Below are 21,694 nucleotides of genomic sequence, written 5' to 3'. Positions count from 1 at the left end.
TAATATAGCAGCCTACCTACTTCCAGAATTTAACTCTTCTGATAATATCACAGCAAGATGCCTATACAATTTATATTTCATACAATCATACACTAATTCAGGCTGGAAAGGACCTCAGGAAGTCTCTAGTCCAATCTTCTCCTCAAAGCAGGGTCAGACTAGGTTACTCAGAGCTTTATCCAGTTTATTCTTGTAAACCTTCAAAAACAGAGACTGTACAACCTCTGGGCAACCTGTTCCAATGGTGACAAAACTTCTCCTTATACTTAGGGTATGCATCTTCCTCCCTGTTCAAGTCACTCCAGTTTCTTAATCAGCCAGTTTCAGGGTGAATTTAATGTTAATCCTCAGACCAAATAAATCCTAAACAAGTGAATGTAGTTCAGCCTCTTGTACTAGCTATTAGTGCCTTCTTACCGGATAGCGAATTACTCTAAGCAATATAAACATAGATAGGTTTTTTGTTTTTTCTTACCTAGCCACATGGAAAAAAAATCAGCATTCCTCTACAATGTTCACCCAGGTCTCTTCATCGTGGGCTTGTTAAGTGTTGAAAGAGAGAACTGAAGTTACATCCTTGTGTATAAAGACTCAGTAGATCGTTCACAGCTTAAACTATAGATTCAGGTCTTTCCTGTCCTGAGGTCTGTGGAGACTGAGGGTGTCACCACTGGAGACAAAAACCTCACAAGAGGAGACAGTTGAGTCACTGAGGAAGTGATTTTTTTTTCATAGTTTAGAAAACCATTCTGTTCACTTAGCAAAAGGATGTTTTCAGAAGTCAACACCCCTGCACATGCATCCAAAGCAGGAACTCACCTCACAATCATGACAGGGTCTTTAAATCAAGTTTAGGCTTCCTAACCTGAAAGTCTGTCAGATTCTTCAATGTCTCCAGCACCTGCCTATATGCAAAAAGCCTTTTGTGGCCTCCCCAGTAAGTTTAGTAGTTTCAGGAGGACCAGGCAGACATGAAAACAACATTGCCACTTTCAAAGAAATGTCTTTTGCAATTCATCTCCAAAAGCAGCTGGCTTCTGCCATTTTCTAGGAGACATTTCCCCTAGCCCCTACTTTCAAATGAGATCTTGGATCCATAACCTGCACATCAGATGTGCCTCTGCTGTATCAGATAGTTCTTGTAACGTGCTAACTGACAGCAACATCTTTTCTTCCACACCCCGACCACTAGCCAACCCAGCCATGGTCTAAGTTTAGGAATCCTTTGTTCCCCAAAGTCACCTGCTACCTGAGCATTGCTACAGCTCCGCCATATCCACCAGTCACCTTCCCTATGAGGACAGGCATGCTTCAGCATCCCCCTTGGAAACAATCCTCCTAACGCATGCAGCTTAGTCACATCACCCTTTAGGAAGTATTGCACCTTACAGGAACAAGGCTCATCTTTTCAAGTGGAAAAGATGAAAGCCAGAAGCTGGATGTTCATACAAGCCTCATGCTCAGTACAAGTCTTTGAAGGCAGGAAGGCTAGGGAAGGCAGGGTGGACTGGGAAAAAAAAAACCACTGTCTGGCTAGAGGATACAGATTGCTTCACTCCCACAATGAAGTGTCTGAAGACTTGTGTTCTCCTCGGCTCCTTGCCCCTGCTGTGCTCCACCTTGAGCTGTGTGGTTGGCGCTCTTGTGATACAGCATTAGCCACACACTGCAGCTTGTAATCATCTGGAAAGAAAATCTGCAGGAACACTGTACCTCAACATCAATGTCTGCCACCCTCTTCCCCATGTACAGCCTCACAGTGAAGAGCCCAGCTTCATCTATACCTCCCTCCTGAGAAGAACGGTCACTGATGTTCCCAGGCAAGGAGGGATCTGCACGTTAACTTAGAGCTAGCAGGGTTCAGGAGCTTCCAACCCTCGGATTTGTTTCAAAGGAACACAGAATTACCGTCAAGATAAAAACAACAGTTTTATTATCGAAGTTAACTAGGTACTTTGCTTTGAAATACAATTTCTTCCCCTGCATCAAAGGGCTGTTAATTTTAGTCTTGTAGCAAAAAAGTAAAAGAAATGAAAGCAGCATCTGCTTGGAAGAGATGAATGCAAGATAAAAGGTGTCTGTGACAGAAAGCTGGCAGCAGCCTTATGTTTTCTATTCAAGTTTGATCTGGGAACAACAGCAGCCCTTAAAACATAACAAAAGCTGTGGAAAAACCCTTTCCAAATCCAACAACATAGCCGGAAGATGCAATTTCTCTTCTCCAATTGCTGCAACAGCCAGTTGAGGTGAAGAGTCCAGACAAATCCAAACTTGCTATCCCAGTGTAATCAAGCACCTTGGCTTGCTCAGGCCCATGATATCCCCCCTTGCACCTTCCAATTCCCTCTTCCCTTCAAGTCTCCAGAGGGAAAGCAGTTTCCTAAGGATCTCCCTTAGCAAAAAGGGAGCAGAGTCACACCGTGGCAGAACACCTCCAGAATGTTTGGGCATAAATGGCTTGCAATCCAGCCAGCAGAAAAAGGAAAAAAGCATTGGCATTTCTCATCTGCCTAGTACGGTCTGTTCTTTGCAGAGAGTCAAGTCAGGATCATCATGAGTTAGTTACATAACCCAAGTTTTTAGACATGCTCAAATCCAGTCCCGTAAGAGTAACAGAGCACTGAAGTTTGTCACAGAAGTGTATCAAGGGTAGGTACGTGAAGTGTGCTCTGTTTTAAGTGGACTTACTAGCACTTGACACATTAGGGCAAGAGACCGCAGCTTTTACAGCACTGAAAACATTAGGAAAAACCACCATGCTGGGACATACAATGGGCTGCCACTGGAAACAAACCAAACAGAACTGTTATGTTCTGCAATGCTACTTGCACCATCTAACCAGGGAGAATATATAAGCACCTTGCTCTTGTTTGCCCCAGTACCTCTGAGACAAGTCCCTTTAAATATTTTTACTATGCAAGCTCATTAGCTTTACTGAGGGTCACCTTGATCTGCCATCCTGAGGTTTTGGGTGGGGAAGGACTGTTTCCTGCCCTTTCCTCATGCTTTTTACTAGCATCAAGCTTCATCTGCTAGAGCTTCAGGCAAGCATCCAGAGAGAACCAGATAGCTAGCACAGAACTACAAGGTACAAGCAGCTAACACAAGAACTAGCTATGAAACGTGGATCCAATACAGGATTTGCAGAATCTAAATGCCATGTTGATTACCACGCACACATTTATTGTTTTACTTCAGCCCAGGATTTCTGCAGTGGAAGCATAGATCCCCATCCTTCCACTGATTAGCAAGTAATATAGAAAGCTACTTCTATCTGACCTTTAAACTGTTTGAAACTATCAAGCAGCAAAGCCAACATAGTGCGCTCTGCCTGACCCAACCCACTGCCAGTCTCTAAGAAGATGTGCTCACCTCATTTCTGAGGCAGCTGCCATGTACAGCAAACATTGGTTATATGAGCAAAAGCACAAAGAGAGTCAGATAAACATGCAACAGACTAGTGCTGAGGCATTTGTCAACATTCAAACCACTCCTTCAGTATGCTTAGTAAGGTAGGCCCTCCACATCCAGGAATACACACAACCAACAAGCCATCTCACAGCAGCTCTCAATAAAGCGCTGAACTAAGAGGATATTCCTGGCAGACAGATTACACAAGAGACAACTCACATTGTCAGCTTTACTGGAACATACACAGCAACTCCCCAAAGCACAGCATTCTGGGATGATGCCTTACTAGACTTCTGACTTGTCATTAGCCAAAAAAGTTTAATGACATGGTTGGACTCTATGTTTAAATATAATTGACCTGGGACATACCGTAATTAGGAGGAGAGACATTGTACATCTCAATGAAGCCTACAGCTGGGCACGGTCTCAGCATGATGCAATGTTTTGCTTTCACCATTACCTGAAAGGGTCCTTAGAAATTGCCATGGCGGTTTGAGATAGACAGGGTGACCAAAAGCTTCAGCTGAGTTCTTACATCATCCAGCAAAAAGGCTTCACAATACATAGCACAATTTTAGAAAGCTTTCCTAACCTGACTGCTTGAAGCTTTATCCCTATACAAGTGCAACTATACAAGTCAGATTTGAAAGTGCAGAGCGCGCCAAAATGAAATGGATTAAGACATATTATACAAACTGTGGCTGCAGGAATACATATGCTGCCTTCAGAGGACATCTGTACCGTAAGGTGGCCAGATATCCAAGAGCAACTTTTTCCTGGAAATAATAGTTACGGTAAGACAGAACAAATGTTTTTGCCAAAAAGCATGACCAAGGCCTGCACCTACAGCACTGTTCACAGTTGCTTCACTACTGGTTAGTGTCCAGAGTGGCTCATTCAAGTGGCAAGGAGTGGAATTTGTCCCTTAGTCTTACTGGTACACACTCAGCAATGCACTCTTAAGCAACAGTTTCACTAGCTTCAGCTCTGTAAATCAAGTGAGATTTTCAGTGGCTTCCTCATCATCTTCTGTATGCCAACATTAATCTGCATCTCACTTGGTTTGAGCAACAAAGCAAATCGGTATGATTAGGTCCAACACTGCTAATTTACATAGTGGTAGCACCTCTGCATTAGAAAAAAGTAAGTATGAAGTAACAGTTCACATCAGTTGCTTCAGCACATGCAACTAGAACTGGTTAGGAGATAGTCATGCTCTGAACCATGCAGAGGTGATATATTTATTGCTGAAGAGACAGGATATAGTGGCTAGAGAGACAGATTTGTACAGACTTTTTGATGGTAAACAGCTTTAAGTGTCACTTTTTCAGAAAGCATCTGAAAGCACAGAAGTTTTTACTGTAGGCCACTTTAGCATATTCATCCAGACTCACAAGATTAAGTCTTGTATGGACCAGTCCATCTTTACACCCCGTCACAAGAATTTCTCCCAAATTATTCACTTCCTAAAAGCCTCCCAGCTCAGCATCATCAGTTACATCAACAGGCATGATGCTAGAACATGGAAAGACTAGCAGTAGAAGTATCCGTGACAACTTCAACATCAGTTTGAGGAAGGATACTGGAAGGAAAGTTTGTCTAAAGGAAATTAATCTCCTCCTGTAGGTATCAAGCATCTACCCTGTTTTCAAGGCAGAGCACCACACCAGAGATCTCAGTTTAAATTTGTGTAGGGACACTTTTGGCTTTCTCAGCAGTTTAATCTGACAGCAGTCCAATATTGTAACTTTTGGAAAGAGCAGTGAAAAAGTGTTTAAACATTCTTTGCCTGAAAAGATTCTGCCCACAAATAAGTTTAATTTCAGATATCAAAGTCATACCTAAAGTCTTGCACTTCTTGTAATTTAGGTTCAAACAATAAGTTTTCAAAGTTATTTTGCTCTCTCAAAAGTGAAGTAACTGAACACAGTTTGCAGCTCTACACAAGACTTCTCTCTGCTCCCCATAACTATGAAACAGATTGCTCTTGCATACCCAGAGAGTACTCAGCCACATGTAATAATGTAATTTAGTACAAAAAGTCCAGTATATCTTGCAAAGCTAACTGATGCAAGGGTTTTGATTAGCTACCTGCTAAGGCAGTCTGCTGCAAACACACTAGCTACTAGCGCATGATGTTCATAAGAAAGGTTCCATAACACCCCAAGCAGCTTTGAAAAGATCTTTTCTTCAAATTAAAAAGCAGCACAACCTCCTGCAGGGAAGTAGAGAGATAGCCACTGCTCAATATCTGAGGTCTATGTGGGGGTGAGAGGGGATGCTAAGATGTTTTTTATCCCTTCTGTTTCCACCTTCCAAATGCCCTGACACTACCACAGAAGCCTGAGTAAGCAGAGTTTGAAGAACGTACATGTTCACCATCTCTTCCTTCCCTCCCTAGGGCTTCTCAGCAGACTAAACTGTGGGTTTCCTCTGTAAAAACAGCAACATTCCAGTACCTGTAATTAAGCAGACAGCTTTCTGCTGTGACTAGTCCAGCCATTGCTATCTGAGTCCTTTACATTAAGGTTACCCATTCAAAAACCTCTCCAATGTAAGAGACAAGAAACAGCACAATAGTGATGGGACAAGTTCATTAGATGTAAGCAAGCCTGAGTCATCTTATCTAGGCATTAAACAGCTGCCTGTACTCTTACGGTTCAAAGGCAAGACAAAAGCTGCACAGTTAACCTATCCTTCCAACATACCACAGTCATCATAGGTTGCCATTAAGTCAACATGCCTTCTAAATAAGTGTTTAATATAAACATTTGTACAGTCACTTGATTCCTGGTGAACCAAGCTATTTGATGTGGGCCACAGAAACCTCCCATGATATCAATGGAGAGTTTCCAATTAGGAAACCAAATTTGGAACACATTAATGGAACTTAGAGAAAGAGGGAAAGAAACCTTGTAGAAACAGTCAAAAGATCTGTTCTTAAAAATGCACTCAATATACTTTGGAACAAGCAGAAAAGATAAGCTGCCTTGCTCTCAGAGTTTAACAAGAACTGTAGAGATATAAGCACAGTTATGTTAGCTGTTCCCTTCAGCATCTAAGCTTCTGTCTTTTCCTGAGACTGACCAGCCTTAGAAAAGTATGTTCAACTGTTTTTTAGCTGCTACTTAAGTCTTTACTTTTCCTTTTGAGGAAGCTGGATGGCTTTGCCAAGATTTGCTGTGTACAAGCATCAGTTTCAAAGCAGTGAGAAGGCCACTGCCACTCACCATTCAGTGCACCACAACCTCCCAAACATGGAATAGATGTAAACTGTCCAGAATGTTTAATGCCTGGAATATCAAAGTCACCACATCCAACAGTATTTTCCTCCCTTAAAGACCTGACACCAGAAAAAACCCTTACCTTGCAGTTTTATTTCTACAGTCAATTCATCACACTACTACTTCTAAAACTCAATGAAAGTATAAGCTGAAGTCACCCTACACACCCATCCCCTACAGATAATCCCAATGCTTTGGTGACACCATACTAGGACTTGAAAAAGCTGGCTACAGAGCTCTTCACCCTGGATAAATGCATCTAGGCATGTATTAATTGGACTGCCCAGCTTTTCTATCAGACTTGCAAGCAAAAAAGGGTTGTATTGAGCAACCTGCAAAGCCATGGCTTTCTCTGCTGCCAGCCTGCCACCTGCTGGGCCATCTGCTTTGTCCTAAGGACAGGGCTTCCATTCGATACCCTTTCAGCACCACAACCCTGGGCCAGACACAATGTCCCTGACAAGCTTGTTCGGCAGGTGTCTTAGACATGCCAAAGCAGAATTTAAGAGTATATTGAATACTGCATTAGCACAAAAGCCCTCTCAACAATAAAGTCACTGATAAGGCTTCTGCTGTACTGTTCTGCACCTTGAAACAGAGATTCCCATGAGGCCATGTGTTCTTTCAAGAACCGTCTAGACTAGGGCTTGGCTGGCATTTTTGGAAGGTTTGAAGACAGCCTATTCCAAGTAACATAAGAGCACATGCCTCCGAACAAGTACTAGTATAATACCCTACCATTCCTCTTCACCTTAATGACCCCAGGCTTGAAAAACCATTCTTCCATCTCAAATACACAGGGGCATTTGTAGTCAGTCTTAATATATGGTCTACAGCACACTGCTCCCCAGTGCCCACTGGGGTCTTACCTGCATCAAGAAATCTCTTCCCACTTAAAGCTCCAAGAGCCGTTCAATTCTTGTTTCTCATCAGAAATAGTAAACCAAATAACAGCCATCCTTCTCCATTTTCATAGAAAATTATTACTACACTTATCCCATAAAACAGAGTCTAGGTAAGGATAAGCCATATATCTTATCTTGCTCTTGTATGTTCCTAGATGCAAAAGCCATGACACCCATCTGGCCTAAAGTCCAAACCTGCATCTTCCTACTAAGTTTAGTCAGGGGACACTGCATATGTCCCATCAGCAATGTGCAGTCAATGGAAATTCTGTTTACGCCTCAATGTGCTGCCGTATGGTCAATGAGCCCACAGCGACAAGCTGAGCTGTTCTACCTGGAGGGGACACCAGCATGCGCTTACCACCACATCCCTACGCCAAGGGACAAAGACTGAAGGCACTGCATGTGTCACAGCCAAGTCCCTTTTTGGAGAAAACATGTACAGCAGAAAGTCCTTATAGAAAAACACCACCAAGTATGTATGCAAGTACACCTAGCAACGAAGACTTGCCTCTTCCAAAACTAATAAACTCAGTAAAGCAGCAGATTCACTGGAGTTCCTTGTAGGCAAACATCTGGACATATCTGCCATCCTGGAGTGACACAGCATACTTGGCAAGTTTTCCCTAGTAAAACCACGGCTATGGAGCAAGCAGGAGGGCAGTTGCACAATCACAGCCTGCCTGCAGATGTAGGTTATTGCTCCTTCCAGGTTCTCTAGTCAGGTGTCCCCTCCCACTTAAAGTGTTGACACACAAAGCTATGCCTCTTGCAAATCCAGTTCAGCGTCCACACACCAGGCTTTATCTGAGTAATCAGATAAAGCCTCAGGTTTTAATGTTATTCATGCCAAAAGTACAGATTTGGGCCTGTGTGGGCACATATGACCTGCCCCTTCAATCTCACTGGAATCTCACTGGAAGGCAACATCTTACAGCTACTTGACATGCCTCATACCCAGAGGATCAGAAGAACATGAGGAACACCAGTACCTCAATAAAACAGGATTCAGCTGGGGAACATGCAGAGTGAACCTTCCAAGAAAGCTCTCAGTTCCTTCAAAAGATGCTTCTTGCAAACACTGAATTAAGTTAAACTATTTAGCAGCTTGTTGGTCCTTGAATAGATCATCTCAGAGTCAATTAACTGAGGCAGATATCAAGAACAAACTACAGTATTCAAATTCCAGGATGAATCTCAGCCACTGAAATGGACCCATATTGATAAACATAAAAGATACACGCTTTGCCCTTTCTTCTTCTCCCCATCCCAACATACGGCAAGTCAAACTCACAACTTGGGAAGCCAGTAGCATATTACTAAGCAGGTCTGCCTTCACTCCCTGAATTTTCACCATTACCCAAGCTCACAGCCACTTCACAGCAGATTAGCTGCCCCTTTTTAACTTCTACATAGCAGATATTGGCAAGACAGTGTGCCACATACCTAACCTTACAGCAATATCCTGCTGGAATCAGTGCCATGTGTGCAGCCCTGCTGCCCTTTTCCTCTTTAGGCTGCAAACTAAGCTATGCTAGCAAGATCTAAGAGATGCATGTGCCTGAATAAATACCAGAGTCAAGTCTGAGGCTGAAACCACTTACAACTCCCCGTCTGATCCTTGCTGCGAAAAGGACACACAGCACTCAAAGCTGAAAGATAATAAGGAAGAAAGCAATGCCCTGACTCGCAAAAAAATGAAACATGTTCATTAGATTGATTCACTCCCACCCCCAGCTCCACTTCGTTCCAGCTGGAAGTGCACAACATACCATATGGAAAACCCCAGAACATTAGTAGTGAAACTGTGTGGGACATCAGGCAAGGAAGCCAAGTGTTCAAGCCAGGAGCACAGAACCATGACAGCAAGCTGTAGGGTAACACCACAGCCCAGCCTGCAGCAGCTCATGCCTATCATGTAACCCCATGCTACTACATTTCCTGCCCAGAGGAATCTCAAGCCAGGTACTTTCTGGACTCACACAAGCCCCAAACTTCTTGTCAACAAAAGCATCCACAGGTTTCTTCTCCAGCTGTTCAGCAGTTCATAGGTACTAGGACATAAGTGTTCATTCTCCCAGTTCAGTTTACTCCTTACCAGCTGGTCCACAAAGTTTCTTTACATGGACACCACATGAAACTTCGAGACCCAGATGTACTACTGCCCTGGGATTAGTATGGAACAAAGCAATCCTTCCCTCATTGTCCAAGCTCAGTAACATGACCAGTTTACCCTTTAAAAAACATGGTGAGACTGTCCATCAAAGAGATAGGCCCCAAGTAGAACTGCTGACAACACACCACCAATCCCATACATCCCACATATGCAGTGTCCCAATTCCCCCATAATATGGATCAAAGACTACTGTTTGGAAGCATTTCAAGGGTCATTCTTCTCTTCTGACTGAGAAGCAATGCTGCTTTTCCTGCAGCATAGCTCACTAGGCTACGCCACTATAAACCCAGGGATTCTGAGGCACCACATGACAGTGAATTAGGGTATCTAGGTAAGAACTGCACTTTGGCAAACTCTGGTACTTCCTTCAAGCCTCCAAACATTGTAGTTGGAATCCAGGCATTTATCACATCTCTACTTAGAGTTTAACTTCCAAAAGGCCATTCAAACCAGAAGTTATCTACAGTGTAGTTCTCAAAAGTTTAAACTAAGAATTTCTAAACATCTGAGACCAATGTAGCTTTCTCATGTAGAGAACAGCTTGGCCTTACCCCTTGCTTGCTTTTCTTGGCTGTTTACCATCTGTGGCTCACGTTCTTTAGAACTAAGTTGTTTCTGCAGTTTTTGTGCAACCGAGTGCCTTTGTACATTTATGGTGTCAAGGCCCCATCTGGGATCTCCTCAGGACAGATTCCTGACTTGATAACATACCAGCTGTCCAAAGAAAGCACTTTGAAACTAACATCTACACAGCTGCTCCAACTTACAAGCTTCATCAAATTCCCCTCCCAGGCTATAAGAAAAAGCCCATGTTTGGTATCTCCATTCAGACATTACCACCTTCTCTCCCAAAGCTCTCAAGGCAAAAGTTGTTGCTGTCACTTTGAAATCAGGCAGATGGTGGTGGGGTGTTTTGGGGTTTTTGCGGTTTGTTTTGTGTTTTGTTGTTTTTGTTTTTTGTTTTTTAAGTAAAAAGCTTTCTCCTCCTAAGGAAAGTTCTGCAGGTTAAAAGCCTTACTATTATATAGTAGCAGCACTGCTTCAGTTTGAAATCTTCCCATGTTCTAGCAGAGGAAAAACTAGCAGAGCCATAAGACAAGAAAATGTTAGTGGACAAGATGCTCCAGGGTTAATGAAAAAAAGGTAAGGCAAGGGTAGGTGGCTGTTTCTCTATTAAGATCAGAAGATGTTAACCCAAAAAACTTTGAAGCTGAAGTTCAGTGCTGCTTAAGCACAACATAAAACCAGAAGGGAGGATGACAAGGCCTCTACCACACAAATGAAACACTGGAAAGTCAATGGCACGCTAAGTCCTCCACTCCTAGCTGTGACACTTCCACACTGTCAACAGAAAAGCCATTTCCCACCTTTTCCACCTGACTGCCAGCAATCCCTGCATCATAAGTCTTTTCTACTCCACCTTCTTTGAGAAGCCACAGGGTAGAGTCCATTAAATAAAACCAGGTATTAGTATCCATCCCTGCCAAAGGCGATGAGACAAGAAAAGCATTAACTTGATTTTCTCCCTTTTAAAAACCCTAAACCAAAACGTGAAGTGATTAAAGCAAGGCCACACATCAAGTCAGATGTATAGATAGGATTAGCCCACAGCTGTCCCTGGCTTGCAGCCCTACACTCATCCCTCTAAGCCACACTCCCCGGGGCACACACAATCCTGTCAGATTGCCACAAGCACCAGCTGGCCTGGAAAGCTCTGGACCTTGAGCCCAATCCCAAGCATGACAACACAGACAAAAAGAACTGCCCCCAGCAGTCATGAGAGCACCAAGCACCCATCTCACTAGCCAGCACTTGCATCTGCTCATCCCAGTGGTCCAGGCCCAGAGCTCTTGCCATGCTAAGAAGTTGTTGTTCCCTCTGTACTCTTCCCAAAGGGCCTCTGCAAAGGCAGCCTGCAGTGTCCAGGCAGTCCATTGGGCTGGGAGAGTTTAAGTTTTACTCAATTTCAGCTCAACACGAGGACATTATTAATTTCCATTACATATTCTTTCTAGGCTTGATACTCCTTCACCTATGATCACCTGGACAAGAATTTCCTGATCAAGGCAGACCAATTTACTTTAGCCCAGAAGCTTCCAAAGCATTACCTATGAGGACAGAGCAGTAGAGTTGAAAGGGAATCTATGATCAACCCCTTCCCTGCTTCTTTTAAAAAGGTGACACTGCTTTAGTAGTCCCTGGGGAAACACAATTAACAGTGGCACTCCCCCCCCCCCCCCATGTGCTTGGAAACTAGTACTCTAAAGCTAGGTTTTCTCACACTCAGTAGAGCGTGTTTGGCCACCTCCTGTAGCATATATCCCATCTTTGCTAAGGACAACTGCACTCATATCCCACCCCAAGCAATTATTTATTGAAACAGTAGCAGGTGTAGCAGTTACTCGCATGGAGTAACTCAAGTGAAGAATTTTTTGTCACTCAGAGCAGTGTAGTAACTGGAAGTGAGTCAACACCTTGACATCAACCCATCCCACCACGACCACCAGCAAAGCAGTCCAGTGACTGCAGTTTGGTAACCTTGGTTCTCAGACACTTACTCACTTTTATTCTGCAAGCATTACACAGCTTTGTCTGGAAGCAGCTAGTGTCTAAACTTACATCTTGTACCAGCAACTGAATTTGCTAAGTCACATCACATGCCTGTAAATATAAAGCAGCAGGGCAGCAAGTTGCCCAGCCAGCCACATATGCCAGGCTTTGGTAAAGTCAAGGTTAGGGAAACTCATACTAAAACAGGGCTTGTTGGTATAATCTACACAGGTCTAGTAAGCAATAATGCTACATCATTCTACTAGTTAATACAAGTCTCCTTCCACAAGACATGAAGATAAGCACAGCCCAGCTGAGGTCATCTCATTGATCCTCCCTGCCAACACCAGTTAATCCTCACTCCCCTTGTCAACACAAGCCCTCAGTGACTCCAGACTCAGTCAGTACACGTATACTACAGCCCAAAGCCATAAGCCCAGCTTGCACTGGCGTATCAGATCTGGCCTGTTTGAATTGCCTATCAGGTACCAGTGTGTCCAGTGCACCAGCCACAAAATTTGATTGAGACACAAACCTCAGACAGCCACAGAGCACACTGCCTTCCACATCTTGCATTCTTGAGGAGCTACACTGTGACTTGGAAGATTAACTGTCAGCACGGTCTGCATTCATTCACAAAGCCTGGCATACACAGTGTCCCGATTGGCTCACTAGCTACAGATTTTTAATTCCGGTAACTTCAAGAATTCTTAATTAGCGCTTGCAAGACAGACTTGACAAGACAAGCAGCCCTTGCAGACGGCTTTTACTTTTTCTGAAAAAAGGAGATGTAGGGGACCAGGGAAAAAAATAAAAAAGACACAGGAAAGCAATGAGCAGAGCACATTCTCCACATCCAGGATCTAGCAGAGTGAATTGACTCCACACAAATACAGCACATATCAGTTAGCCAGTTCCTGGAACACAAACCCCACATCTCAGAAGTATCTAGCAGAGGTTTACAAACAAACTCCAACCACATTACAGTGCACTTCAGTAACCTCTAAAGCAGAGGAGAGAGGCTGCAAAAGCCTGCTGCTGCTGTACTGCAACAATACGATGCCCCCCAGAGGAATACACTGCTTAAGTTCATCCCTCCTCTTCAAGGGAGGAGAAGAATAAATTGCTGCTTGATGCATCCATCATCACAACTACTGAGAGCCACGACAGGGCCCATGGCCAGACATACTGACAGAGCAGGGAGGAGACAGGCACCGTAGCCACCGGTTGGTCAGGGAAGATGCTCCTCTGCAAGCCAGTTAAGTGTTTCCCAGCATCGCCATTCACTTTGTAAACAGTAGTATGGCTCCATCACATTCCCAGTAGTTCCTTTATCAACTCACCACAGAAATATCCTTCCCCAGAGGCTGGGATAGCCACTTTGACCCCATCCATCTTATAGCTCTTTTACTGCAAGCCACTGGAAACTTCAAACAGTTTGGTCCTGGTAACTTAGCAGTCAACCTGCACCCAGCAAGACTAAGCTGCTTATACTACCAAGCTTTGCAATGCACAGTCTGGTGGAGAAATCAGACATTGGAGGGGCGGGACAAGCAAAGACTGCTTCTGGGACAAAAGGTTCATAAATTCATCCTGCATCACCATCAGGAAAAAAGCTGATCTTTCCTTCCAGGTAGCAACTCCCATTTTTACAATCATTTTGTACACTTCCTTATCTTGAGCAACAGCTCAGACAATTCATAGGTTTCTAATCAGCCATGGCCACCACCAGTCACACTGACTGCCCACTTCTCAGGCAGGTAATAAGGAGAACGAATGCCATATTTCAGCACAAGGCTACAGCAAGATTAATCTCGTCTCATAACAGCCTATACTTCGCATATAGGTTTATATAAGCTCCCGTTGCATTAGCATAGGTTTATGTAGTAAAAAAACAGACATATTAATTAGGCCTTGTAAGGTGTGCTCCAGAGACCACCACTGTAACCACAGACACTGAACAAACAACCTGACTTCCTTAATGAGCTGAAAATCTCTGAACTGACGCTATCAGCGTTTGCCTTTCAAATCCACACGCAGCTACGCCAGCTGGCCTCTGGCAACCACCCATCTCACAGCATCCCAACCGCAGCTCCGGGAGACTTGCAAATGCTGAGAGTCCTTCAGGCCTCGACGCTTGCTTGAGCCACGGGTGCCCCGTTAGCCCCAGCACCTTCGGGCTCTGCCACCGTGCCCCACCGACACCAGTGCTCCCCGGGGACGGGGCCTTCCACGCTCATATGCGGCCCCACCGCAAACGCAAGACGGTGCCCAAGCCACTCGTAGCTTGCAAGCGCCTTCGAGTTGCTGAGGCAGGTCGGAAAGCTTGGCCTCACCCCAGCCTGGCGTTTGTTGTTTTTTTTTAAGTTGGCACCGATTCCGGGGAGCTTACACGGGCGGGAAGGGAGCAGGGAGGGGAGACCAGCTCCGCGCCCGCTGAGAACGGAGCCACCTCCGCGGAGAGACGGAGGGGAGGGAAGCGGAGGCCGCAGCAGCCCACAGCCCGAGGCGGGGAGCCGGGCCGACCGCCGCCTCCTCCCCGGGGAAGAGCCGCCGCGGAGCCGCCCGGGCCCGCGGGCACCCGCCTCGCCCCACGCCCGCTCCTACCGTTCCCAGGCTGCCGGCCGGACCATACCAGGGACCGGTTCAGGCCCCACCGGAGATCTGCTCCCGGGTACCGGCGGTACGAAGCGAACCGAAGGCAGCTCCCGCCTCTCCTCCGCCGCGGCGGGGAGGCTGGAGCCGCAACCCCCCAACTCCTCCCGGCGCCAGGCGCAGCAAGCGGGGCCCGACCCGTCACATGGCCCAAATAGCACCGGGCCGAGGCCCCGCTCCTCCCCCCGGCTTGGCCCGGGGCGCGGCCCGCTCCGCCCGGCCCCGTTTCCCGCCCCCTTTCCCGACCGCGGCGGCCGCCGCGGTCGGGAAAGGGGGCGGGAAACGGAGGGCGGGTCCCGGGCGCTGAGGAAGCGGCGGGGATCGGATGGCGCCGCCGCGGAGCGATGCCGGTCCGCCGGGTCTGGAGGAGCAACCGGTAGCGGAGGGAGTCCTTCGTTGGGGGGGGGGGGGGGGGAGAGGAAGAAGAGGAGCTCTGGCTCTGCCACACGAGCCCCGCCGTGTCGCCCAGGGGGAGAGAAGTATTTCGGGATGAAATCGGGCTTGTTTGATGTTTTACTGCCCTGCTTGCTCTAAGAATGGCTAAAAATAGCAGCGATTTCAGGCTTAACCCCGTTTGGGTTTTTTTTTTTTTTTTTTGGGGGGGGGGGGATACAATGTAGTGGCTTTTTAATGAATTGCATCCGCAGTGTGCTTTTACATTGACATAATGTTGCAATGTTTGCATTGCAAACACTCCAGGGAACGTGTGTTTGCTTTTTTAAAACTGATTTGTTTACCAAAATAAACCAGGGAAATACAATTCTGTTCATTTCAGTCATTTTTTCAAAGAGCAACTTTTTGCACAAATTCAACCCAGTCAAGTCTCTTTGAGATGATTCATTTTTCAGTATTCCCAGACAAAAAGACTCTGTAGCAATACTGCTTGGAGCTATAAACCAGTGGATTGTCATAAATTAAGCAAGCCATATTGCATGGGATACCTCCAAGGACCACCTAGGAGCTGCAGGAAGTGGTATGAATGATTCAGGAGGTGGCAGCCTTCCATCTGAGTCAGTGTGGAACGAATGCCCCTGCATGCTGCTGAACTTACTGGGGTTTTAGGTTTGGACATTAATGTTGGGCCTTGATCAGTTCCCATCACTAATGGTCTTGGGGCACATGTGATAAAAAGAGCAGGGTTAATTTCTGTGCCCTCATCTTTATGTCCCTGCTTCCAAAGGACTTTGATTTCATCTCAGCTGAACTTCATTTCCAGCACAGGGCCTTAATTCAAACAAAGTTCAACTATAAAAGTGCAAGTGCATTCTCCTACCTTTTAATTGGACAGGATAGTCAACCATTTTTCTCCTGGCCGTGTGCCTCTCAGGACGTGGGGAGGTGAGTAGTGAGGAAGGTGATTCCTGGGTGTAGATGTGCATTGGATCTCTGGGGAGGCTGGTGGAAGGAGGCATGCTCTGCTGAGAGCTCAACAGTCTTTTTTGTCATGTTTCCTGGGCCATGCATTAATGTACAACTTAGTTATACCTGTGCTTACAAGGAAAAATGTCCTGCACATGCGATGAAATTAAATTGCACGGTCCCCAGGGGCCATAAACTCCCCGCTGCTATGTTATTCCTTCAGTGGGGTGGTCACAGCAGGACATTCAGCGACATATAACAGGGCAAGGTCCAGTGCTGAACCCACTGAACTGTCAGAAGAAATAAATGCGATGTGAAGCCCAAGGTGTGGTAGCTAACCTGCTGAATACTCCCTTCCTCCTCACTCCTTTCAGGCCATGCAGTCAAAAAAAAAAAATCCCAAAAGAGGACTTCAGCCAGTGCAGGAAAAGAAATTCAGTGGAACTCCGTGGGACAGTGCATGCACGTGAAGTTGTTCATATGTGCATTCATATCTTTGCAGGACTGAGGCGCTAATTTGTTAAGCATAGGCTGAAGTCCTTGGGGAATAGTTGCTCTATGCCAGCCATTGTGGCTCTATGCCAGCCATTAAAAAAATCACATTCATATTAGATTAAATTTATTACTCTAGCTGACCGGAAACACCAAGGAGTTTGTAGATACAGCATGAATATGTTCTTTCACACCCTGCAAGATAGAGCTAGGAGAAGTTTTATGTTAAATAGATACATATCTGGGTAGCTTTTTCAAAATGACTTTGCTTTGACCTGGTCCTGCTCCCATTTAAGTCAATTTTCCCCACTAATTGCAGCAGAAGTTCTTCAGCAATAGTCCCCCAAGCATGTTGTGAAAACTTCCCCCTTTAAGCTTTTCCTGCAGATTACCGTTCAGTTCTTGGACAGTTAGCCAAACCTTGGGGGCCCGTAGAGACCCTGTAAATACTGCTCTGAGGGAGCTGAGGAAGGATTCTGACACTGCAGACTGGCTCCAGTGTTTGCTGTCGGCACGCTTGGAGATTGTTGTGTGAATCCATCTTTGTGCAGAGCTCTCCCAGTTGATCTCCACTGTTCAGAAGATCCGCTCCTGTCTCTTCCACCAATGCCAAAGATGTTAGAGGAATGTGCCAGGCATACGTTAGCTGGAAAGCGAGACAAACTGAAGTGTTGTCTAGGGAAACTCCAAAACGGCTTAGAATCGGGGCTCTGTGGAGCAAATTCTCCTTTACAGTAAATCAATCTACTACACCTACTAAAGTACTCTGACTTTAAATGCTTTGTTTCGTTACTGCCAAGGTGGGAGACTGCTGCAACGTGAGAACCTGACTGGGGCGAGTGGGGCAAAGGCTAGCATGGATTCATAATCTAGAGAGGCAGCGGGGAGGCAGCTGTTAGTTGGCTGACAGTAGCTCTTGATGCTTGGAGATGTGGACAGGGAACTTTCCTGTTAACCTGAGACCTTTTCCTGCCCATCTGCTGTGACCCAGGGGAGTAACAGAGCACTGGCCAGGGCCAAGGTCCTGAGGAAAGCCCAAGACCTCGCTTGTGGAGACTCAAAAGCAGGTTCTCCTTGGCCTGCCTGGCCACAGCTCCCCAGGGTGTATTAAATGGTCAGCACAGCGTGAGCACCTTCAGCAGCAGTAGAGACGTGCCATCACTGAGTCCAAGACAGTTGTGAATGACGTCGGAGAACTGTGCAGGAAACAGCAGGCTTTAGTCTGCCTGTGAATTCAGCTGCTCCACTAACTCCACCGTGGTCGTGTTGCCAGCTGCCCAGCACTGGTCAGCACTACCACCCATTATCTCTCCCCAAGCACCTTGCAGCACGTTGCCGTTGCCAGATGTGAACTTCTTTCTCTGATGGCTACTCACAGGCTTGCATTTTCTTGTGCACTGATTGCAGGTGTGCAAGGGTTTCCTGCTCTAACAGAGATCCCTGTTCTTTACAGTGAGAGGGAGAAATGGGGTGGAGGAGGTATAAGAGCAGCAGGGAGGTTGGAGGAAACCAGACGTGACAAGTGCTGAAGCAGAACTTTTCAGCTTTGTGGTGGCTTCTCGCCAGATGAGATCACAGCTCCTACGGAATCTTGTCTCCTTTTATTTCCTTAATGTTTGACTTTCTTGCTTCCTTAAGAAGCAGGAATTGCTAATCTTCAATCATTTGCTTTGAATACTGTCTACATCTCAAACAGCAGTGCAAACAGTGGCAGAGGGGGGTGGCCGACAAATGCCAGTGTTTATGGCCTGCAATGGAATCCCTCTAAGCCTGTTTGGAAAACTAACTGGGGATGGAGCCTGGATTAGAAGAGACTTTTCCAGCTCTCATGCTTGTGAATTTATGCTAAGATTATTAAAGAGGAGGGAGGAGGGGGGATGACTTGGCATGCCTTCTGTTTTGTGCTCAGCATTCAGCATTGTAGATTATCTATGGGGTCTGGAGGTGGATGAGCACCCGCCTTCTGAGAAATGGGTCCCTTTTGAATGTCTGACGTTAAGCATCTAAATCCTTCGTAAGAGCACAGACTCTCAGGCTGGTACAGACTTTGTAGATGTGCTTTATGCTTGACTGACACTAACCTTGCAGCAGTAGGCTGGTAGACTGTACCAAAAAAGGGGATCCTTTTGCTTTGCATTTGGGGGGTGTGGGGGTGTGTGTGGTAGCAAACATGCAGCTTTCTGTGCCCTGGGGAGAGGGGGGGAGAGAGAGAGTAAACACTCTGCCCGGAAACATGTACGTGCTGCATGAAGGCTCTGCCTGTGGGAATTAAGGGAGACAATGCAACAGATAGTGAACAATGAGCGTCTGTAATGTACAGCAACAAAGCCAAAGTAACCCAGTGTGCCGCAGAACAGAGAAAGAGACTGTTAAAACAGCAGTCTCATGAGGTAGAAATCCTGCCAAGCCTGCCTAGAGGACAATCAACAAGCTCTCCTCAGCTGGAAGATGGCTCAATGTGATGGAAAGGGAGTAAAAGAGAGTGGGATGGAGGGGGGAAAGAGGCATCCCCAAGGGGCTCTTTGCAGGAAAAAAAATAGTCATCTTCCTTTTAGTTAGTCTCTTCTTGTGAATTCAGACCTCAGCGCAGTCAATACAACCCTTTGCGCACTGCAACACAAGTAAATGAGGCTGGTGAATGAAATGAAACCCTTTATCAGAAACAAAGTGGAATCAGGGATTTTGCTTTACATTCAACTGGAAAGCAGGGGCTCGTGTGATGTCTCATCGCTGCTCCTTTGCCTTTCTGCTTCAGCATAGGTGCTGGATGTGAAGTGGCCTGCCTTAAAGAATGTATAAACGTATAAAAATATGTAACTCTGGAGCACTTGGCTGGAGAAGATACTCTACAAACTTCTGATTCTGTTTGGAACAACCCTTACAACACCAACTGGTTGCCCAGTTACCTCTGAGGTACATGTAGTACAGACATGACTACCTCTTAATGAGAGCACATGTCAGGAGCATCCCCTTAAAATCACGGTAAATTTACTGGCTGACACAACCGTCTGCAGTAAAAAGGACACATCATAACACCCATTTTGCTTATTGGGCCTTATGGCACAAGCCTGTATGTAGGGGGCTAAGCACATGGTCGCAGTCTGTGCATAAGAAGCCACTGGGAGTGGGGAAGCAGAAAAATCACCTCCTTGCCTTTTTGATGGGGACCACGAATAGAAAATGGTAGCAACCAGGATGATACAGGAATAGCAGCTGTGGAGTAGCTCCCGGGAGAGCAGGCTGACCAGAGAGCTCACTGTGCCACAGATCGGTGCTCATCTCTGCGCTGTGTGTGGCTCAAGGAACCAGCAGCAAAAGAGCTGGTGTCAGAGGCCCAGCTGTGTCGGTCTGTGCCTCTAGGAAAAGCTCCCTTTGCAGGACAGGGCTGGGAAAAGCGGTTCCCGCTAGCTCCTGCAGCATGAGGAAGCAGCACCCTCTGCTGCTGGCATGCCTGTCTCCAGAGCACCTTTTTTAGTTACAGAAACTCAAGTACTTCCAGAGAGAAGTTCAGGAAAAGTCCCTCTGCAAGTCAAAACACTGCAGCATGTGGGTGGTTGCTTTGTCAGAGAGTTTGGTCATGTCAAAATACTACTGTTGGGAAAGGAGATGCCAGGCAGCATCTGCCTGCAGCAGATAATAACAATAAGAACAGGTCCCGGCTTTGTGCTGAAAAGGTTTTGACTGCCGCTGTTCCCGGCAAGTACTTTGGCTGATGTTGTTTGATGAACATGACTCGATACACACAACAGGGACGCTGTAGGATAAAGCTCTCCATTCCTCCAGCAGCCTTCCTCTGGCCTCTTCAGAACATTTCACATCCCCGTGAAGGAGCTATTTTACTATTGCTGCATAGCAAGAGGAAAGGGGAGCTCGGGCAAGAACATGACTCGCCCACAGTGAGTCGGTGGCAGAGTCCTGCCCCTTCAGCTCTCTCCTGCTGACCATGGACCAGTGATTCCCATGGGGCTGGGAACACAAGGAAGGAGTCCCGACTCCTCCCACCCCTAAGCAATCCTACCATGGGGCACGGAGCTGTGATGCTGTATCACTATCAAACTGGCTAACTAGAAAGCTGTAGGATGATGCAGGATCTATGCTGTCAGATGAATCGTAGTTGCCCATGTTTTTTCCCTCCCTTTTGCTGAGGACTTTTTGGTTTTCCCAGATTAAGCTGTTTAACATTCATCAGGTCTATCCCACAAGCACATTCCCAAATGGGATACACACAGACACAGCCAACTTGGTCCCTTCCTCCTATTTCTTCCCTCTCCCTGAATGCAGGCTGCCCTCTTCCCTAGCATCTGGCCCCAGGTTTCCCTTCTTCATGTGGGGAAATGAGCTAAACTTGTTCCCGGTTGCAGCTCCAGTCCCCCACAGCTCAGCCAGAGACATATTTCAGTTCCCATTCCACCTCCCCATCTCACAATCTTCCTCTCTTTCTCTCTGCGAGCAGCAGGGGGGAGCCTCCCCAAATCTTCAAACACACAGAGTACTGTGTCAGCCCAAAAAATACACCCACGTAAGAAAAGCAAAGCATGAAAAAAAATGCCTGAGTCCCGCTAAAAATAGGCTGGGATCTACAGAAAAGAGCCTGCTTAACAGTTTTTGTCTGTGCGCAGGTCTCATTTCAGCAACAGCAACACTGCTCAGAGCCAAACATCATTCACACAAGACCCAGATTGTTTTGTGGATAAGGAGATGCCTACAAAAAGGGAGCCCTGTTTAAGGAAAAAATGAGGCGATGTCTGGTCAGAGCGCCACCAGGACATAGTTTCTGCGGGAAATTCCTCTCCGTAGAGCAATCTGTCAAAGGAGAGCCAACACGTCCCGCCGCAGGGAGCAGCTTGAGGGCACAGGCCTGG

At 46.2% G+C, this 21,694-nt stretch overlaps 1 protein-coding gene across 1 annotated transcript in view; it reads right to left on the bottom strand.

Annotated features, from left to right (window-relative positions):
- SPSB1 (splA/ryanodine receptor domain and SOCS box containing 1) overlaps nucleotides 1-15,157 on the bottom strand; it is a 36,764-nt gene extending 21,607 nt beyond the window's left edge. The window contains exon 1 of the mRNA XM_075773606.1: nucleotides 14,934-15,157. The gene's annotated coding sequence lies outside the window, so the exon portion shown is untranslated. The remainder of the gene's footprint in view (nucleotides 1-14,933) is intronic.
- Nucleotides 15,158-21,694: the final 6,537 nt, after the last annotated feature.

Source organism: Balearica regulorum, chromosome 21 (assembly GCF_011004875.1).
Source record: "Balearica regulorum gibbericeps isolate bBalReg1 chromosome 21, bBalReg1.pri, whole genome shotgun sequence".
Taxonomy (NCBI): domain Eukaryota; kingdom Metazoa; phylum Chordata; class Aves; order Gruiformes; family Gruidae; genus Balearica; species Balearica regulorum.
This window is presented reverse-complemented; position numbering and strand designations above follow the sequence as displayed.